Raw genomic sequence first — 5814 nt, forward strand, 5'->3', positions numbered from 1 at the left:
CCTTCAACATTTAATTTGGGGCACTATGATAAGACTCAAAATTAAGCTGGATCCAGGGCAAAGTAATTAAAAACAGGACTGGGGAATGGTCCTACTCGCATCTGCCTCAGGCACCTGAATCTGCCGCAGAAAGACGTCAGCATCGTCCCTGCGGGATGCAGAGTGTGAGCGACCCTCCTCAGCAGCATGATTAGAGACTTTGAAGTTGCAAAAGCCACATGAATGCCAGAGGGAATCTTTTTGTTCACCCTGATGGCATTCACTGCAGGGATTATCGCTAGGAACGCAAATGAGGTGAGCATGGGTGCAGTGACAGTTTGTAATCTCAGCTCCCTGCTCGGAACAGCCCTGCTGCCTGTATCCACTGCCTGATAACAGCAGCAGCTTTCAGCCTTCTGTTTTAATCTACACAGTCGTTAAAATTCACTTTTCAGCAATTATCTGACATAAATTTTAGGAGAAGTTTGGGGTGTTTTACCCAACCAGCTGATTAAAGCTGCAGAGTCAAAGCCCCACAGTGCTCTGGGCTCCTGGTGGACTTGGAACAATCTTTCCCTTCAAAAGCCTGAGCAATTGTAGAATATTCACACAGGTTGTCCATACAGAACCAAAACTGAAAATTCATTCCTGGTGATTCTATCTGGAGAGGATCTGCCTCACACAAGCCATAGGAGACTCTACAGCTGAAGCCCTTTCTACGAAAGCAGTATCAGTCCTCTTTGCAAACTCTAGACAAGTGCAGTGATTTGAACAGGGAACATTGTCTATCTCCACTAAGCAAGAAAAACACAATAAACTTGGCAGCTTTTTTTAGAAAAAATCCAGGAATGCTGGATTCTAGCACATTTCCCCAGCCAGCAGCATCTTCCCTCCTGCTGTTCAGTGACAGCACACACAGAGCAGTGTCCATCAGCCAGTGCACAGGGAAATTATTTGGAAAAGCTTTTTTAAGGGTGGTTTCAATCTGAAGTAGAATGCTGTGTAATCTCCAGTTATCTGTTATTATTCCTTATTAGAGAAAGAAGAGCCTCTCAGTGGTCACTTACACAGTCAGATATAACAGAACTGACAGGCTTGACTCTCAGTGCAGTCAGCAGAGCCCAGCACATGCACCAGCCCCTTCATGGTGCTCCACAATGCCAAAGCACATCCCAGTTCCTTGCCCAGGTGCACAGGGGACCCAGAGCTTATGGGACTGGGAAAAGTCCTATTTTCTTTTTATGTTACCCAGTGCATGCCCTGCACACACTTCAAGGACCTTTCTGTCATTCAGAAACGAAAGCATTTTGATGTGTGTGTGCTTCATTACAGAAAATCATGCTCAGAGCAAGTCTGTGGTAAACCACATAGAAAAAAAATTATCTGCAGGAGAAGAGATTCCCAAAGCACCCCAGCCAGCCCTGCAATTATTCAACAGCTAGTCTGGGGAGAAGACAGAGCTAAACAAAGGCTGCAGCACGTGCAGTGCTCTCACTTACAGCACAACTTAAACATGTTACAAAAAATGGGCCTGTCAGCCAAACAAGGATTTCAAGCAATATCTTAATTCCCAAAAACAGTCTATTGACAGTGATTTACATGTGACAGGAAGGCTCTCGAGCAGATGGGAAGCTGGCAGGTTGTTAGGATAGCTGCAGTCCAAGGAAGATTGCCACTGAATGCTCCAACAGTTCTATAGAGTAGAGACAAACTAAATATGCAAACTGTAAATGTAATTAAAAGGACTGGAGGGATTGGTTAGGAAGGAGAATGAGAAAGGTATATGTGGAAATATTTAGGCTAACACATGGGATTTGTATTAGGAGGGATGAGTATCAGACAAAGAATAAATTTATGGGGAAATCCACAAGGCTGTTTACTAATGCTCCTGATACACTTAACTAAGATAATTAAAAGCTATAAGCTGACATGCCATTTAAGGAAAAAAGATTATAGGAAACCGCCTGGCATCAGCAAAGAATAAATTGGTCCACTATACATTTCTTGAGTACGTCTCACAAAGGATGCACTGCAAACCACGGATCCAATACAGACACACACAATCCTGCTTTGTCATCCCCACACTTACTTGAGTACTACATTTTTAGGTCTCCCAGTTCAGCACTGACATCATAATTTCTCATGGGCTATTAGGACTTGTGTCCTCAGAGACAGCATTTAGTTCTGTCCCTTAGGAGCTCATATTCAAATTTCCGGTGTGCCAGTGGAAGGACTTTGTTGTCTGGCAGCACTGAGAAACCATTTTAAGGAGAAGGTCCTGTACTAAATGCTCTGTAATAAACACAGTGAGTCTCTCAGTTGGAGTTTCTCAGTGACACGGAGAATCCAGAGCTGCCACTCCAGCCAGGGAAACCAGGGGTTAAACCAGGCCTTTGTCACCGAGGTGAGGAATTCTGACCCTGGAGAGCCCCAGACAGTCTCACACAGAGATGTTAAAATATGCCTCCCCTTGGCTGGCTGGGAGTGTGCATCTCTTTCCCTCCCTTACAGCCAGGTCAGTGTCTTTAAAAGCAGGTGAATAGATTTGCCTTGTGTCATTTCAAGCCTTTTAACCACAGAACAGAGCAAGACCCTTTATTTTTTTAAAGCAGGGTGCTGAGTGGCACTGGGCTTGGCCAGTCTTCCAGCAGACAAGGGTTGTTTACTCTTGACAGACTCAGACACACTCCAGCACCTGTGGAAAAGGCTCTTCATTCCTGTTTCCAATTAGGTAATTCACTTTCTCCTTCAGATCATTACATGTATTTCTAAAATTAATCAACACATGTCCTTTATTGTGTATTTTATCCTGCAATTCAGAAAATGGGCTTGTTGCCACTGAAGCTGCTCTACAAAATACTCCTAAAGCTGATTTTCACCAGATGAGACTTTTTAGGAGCAGGAGCTGTGCTGGGCCAATAGACCCTTCTCTGTGTTCCCTGTGTCCCTGCTGCTGTCACAGAGGGACAGATGGCCCATCTGAGCACCCCAAGAAGTAAGAGTTTGCTTTGCTCCAGCTCCAACTGTTTGGAAGCAACAGTCAAGAGTCAGTTCCACCTACCTCCCCCAGTTAATGGGATCAGATTTTCCCAGCTCCTCTACACAGTACCTCCATCCTGTAGGAATGCTGGCCTTCCCTTCCTCTGAAGAGGCAAATTATTCTGGAACACTCAGGATGTCTTTAGGCAGCTCCTGGGGATTCTGCAATGAATTTTCCAGTGGTTAAATCCATATTTTTCTTTCATGTGTCAGAGTAATTCAAAGTGAGACCTTGCACCTTGTTCAACCAGACCATGACAATATAAGATAACTCAAAGTTAGTCATCATTGCTGTGTATAAGCAGTTTTTGAAGATATTAACCAAAAATCCTGTTTTCACTGAAATTTTGCAACATCTTCAATCAGGGGAGATGAAGGAGTAGTTTTATCAGATCAGAGAAAAAGTAGTCTCTTGCTTCAATCAGGGACCAGCTGGAGTTACATCAGGAAAAAATGAAAGAAACTGTACAGGGTTTAAAGCTACTGCCTAATTTTAGATTAAAACACTTCCCTGAGGATCTTTAAAGTAACTTTCATTCATGTCAGGGATTTTTTTCTCTTCTTGCCCACCAAAAACCTTTGGAAATGTTTACTTGCAGTGAACACAGCACTGCTGGGCTGTAGGAAGGTGCCCTGTGGGTACAGCAGTTACAGATGTATTTTACAGCTGTTCCACTGGCTCAAGTCAAGCTGGAATCCCAGTATCTCCTCAGGACTGTATTTTGTGTGTGTACATGTTAAACATCAGACTGCAGTGTTTTCTGTATCCATAAAATTATAATGCAACCAGAAACAGACATTGAACAACACCCTGATTTTATAAACAGACCTAAATTGTTTCCAAACCTCCTACCTCGCTTCAAAAAGCAGTGTCACAGACATCAGTTTTTACAACTAAGCCCAGCCCATGGTTATCACAAGGTGTGAAGGAAAGCAGTGTTTGGGCAGCAATTATATTCTTCATTGTTACCTGTAAGCATCAGAGGAATACAAAATTCTTTGATCTAAGGAAGAGGCAGTGCAGGATTCCAGAGTTTAGCATAAATTAATTTCACTGAAAGCTTCATTAACCTGAATTATTTTACATTTCATTACCTTCAGACATTCTGGTTTAGTGTATGTTCACCATCTTCCACTTTTGCACTCCTTCCTCCTCTGTCAGATGGTTCCTTTCACCACCACTCCTGCACACTGCTCCAGTAAGACCTGCTGATTCTGGAAATACTTCAGCTGGCACTTCCAAGGGAAGGCTGAAAGCAGCATTCCTCTTGGCTACAGAAAATTGATTTTTCTAAAGTTTACATTAACTTGCCATTTTGAAGAGAGTTCCTGTCCATATCCCTCATGACACAGGATCTAGTCAAGAAAAATTGGTGAAACCTGCATGTCCTGCAGTCCCAGAGATCCCACGCTCCAGGGACAGAAGCCATCAAACCTTTGTCCTGGCATCCCTGTGTGAAAGCCAACAGCTGCCCACCTCACTAGAGTGTAACTTTTACTCAGACAAGTGGCAGCCCCTTTTCTGCTTTCTGAGGATCCCTCTAATACAAATTCCACTCCTTTGATTTTCCCATCTTCAGCTTTCTTCTCGTTACAGTCCCAGCTTCCTGTGCTATTTCCTACTTTCAGGTTATAGCACTCAAAGCATTTTGAATTCCTGCCAATCAAACCTGCAGAGCAGGGGGCTCTCCTGAGAACACTCACCTGTTTTGTGCTACTTTAGGCTGCAAGAATTGAGTATTTGAAATCTTTACTTTGGTGTCCATGAAGGTCTGACTTTGGAGATGGCACTGTCTGGGGCCCCTCACTGACACATCCTTGCACTGGTGGCTGTTACCTCAAGGCCTTTCAGAACAGTCTTGAGGAGATGAAAAAGTGAAACTAAAGAAATCTGGAGAAAAGTCAGCAAGTAAATGCCTTGAAATGTTCATGGCTCAGGTAGTTCATCTCAACTCAGTGCAGAACACTCCTCTAGTTCTAAAAGGAATAGCAAGAGAATTGAAATCTCACCTGTTCTGGCAACGCTGTCAGTGAATACCATTGGGAATATTTTTAATTAGCATTTTAATTATCAGCATCTACACTGGAACTCTCTTAAAACCTTTCTAAACAGATCTGTGCAGAGCACCTTAAAAGTACTTGAGGGTGCAAGGCTGGATCACAGTTCCATGAGTTCCCCTCCCTACCAGGCATGGGCAGTTTGCTGAATGGCACTAAAACTCCATTGCTCCTCTAATCTATGTTAGGAAAAGTGCTGGAAATCCAAGGGCACCACTGCCAGGGACAAGCATAAGGGACACTCTGAACCTGCCTGTGGCTGTTGCCACAGTGTGAGCTCTGGACACTCCTCAGAGGGAAGCACTGAGCAGGGAACAAACACCCTGAGAGTTCAGTCAGGTTCAAATCCCAGCTCTACCTGACCTAGATACTTCTCTGGGCTTTACTACCATTAAAAGCAACCCTACAGATGACACTGTTCCCTGTCAGTAAAATACTGCTCAGTTGGGTGGTTTTATTTTTGGTTTTTTTTTTTTTTTTTTGGTTACTTACAAGTGAATTAAGTATTATTCTCTTTCTTCCCTCCCATTTAATTCTTTTTTCAAGAGACATAATTTCAAAAGATGGGAGAAAACTGCAATACTGGTGCCAAAGTCCTCCTGTTGGTCTCTTCAGAAGCTGAGAACTGCTGGCACTAGCCCAGGAAAAGCAACAAAGAACAGGAGGAGTTTGGAGAGCAGCTAGACTTGCAAACCTCAGAGCACTGTAGAATAAACCCAACACAAAACAGAAGGATGA

At 43.5% G+C, this 5814-nt stretch overlaps 1 long non-coding RNA gene across 1 annotated transcript; it reads right to left on the reverse strand.

The window, feature by feature from the left end:
- Positions 1 to 3110: 3110 nt before the first annotated feature.
- LOC128798318 (uncharacterized) lies at positions 3111 to 5160 on the reverse strand. The gene is made up of 3 exons (XR_008434380.1): positions 4114 to 5160; positions 3872 to 3988; positions 3111 to 3180 (listed from the first exon to the last, which is right to left on the reverse strand). It is a non-coding gene; the product is annotated as an uncharacterized LOC128798318 (long non-coding RNA).
- Positions 5161 to 5814: the final 654 nt, after the last annotated feature.

This window comes from Vidua chalybeata, chromosome 20, assembly GCF_026979565.1.
Source record: "Vidua chalybeata isolate OUT-0048 chromosome 20, bVidCha1 merged haplotype, whole genome shotgun sequence".
Lineage (NCBI taxonomy): Eukaryota > Metazoa > Chordata > Aves > Passeriformes > Viduidae > Vidua > Vidua chalybeata.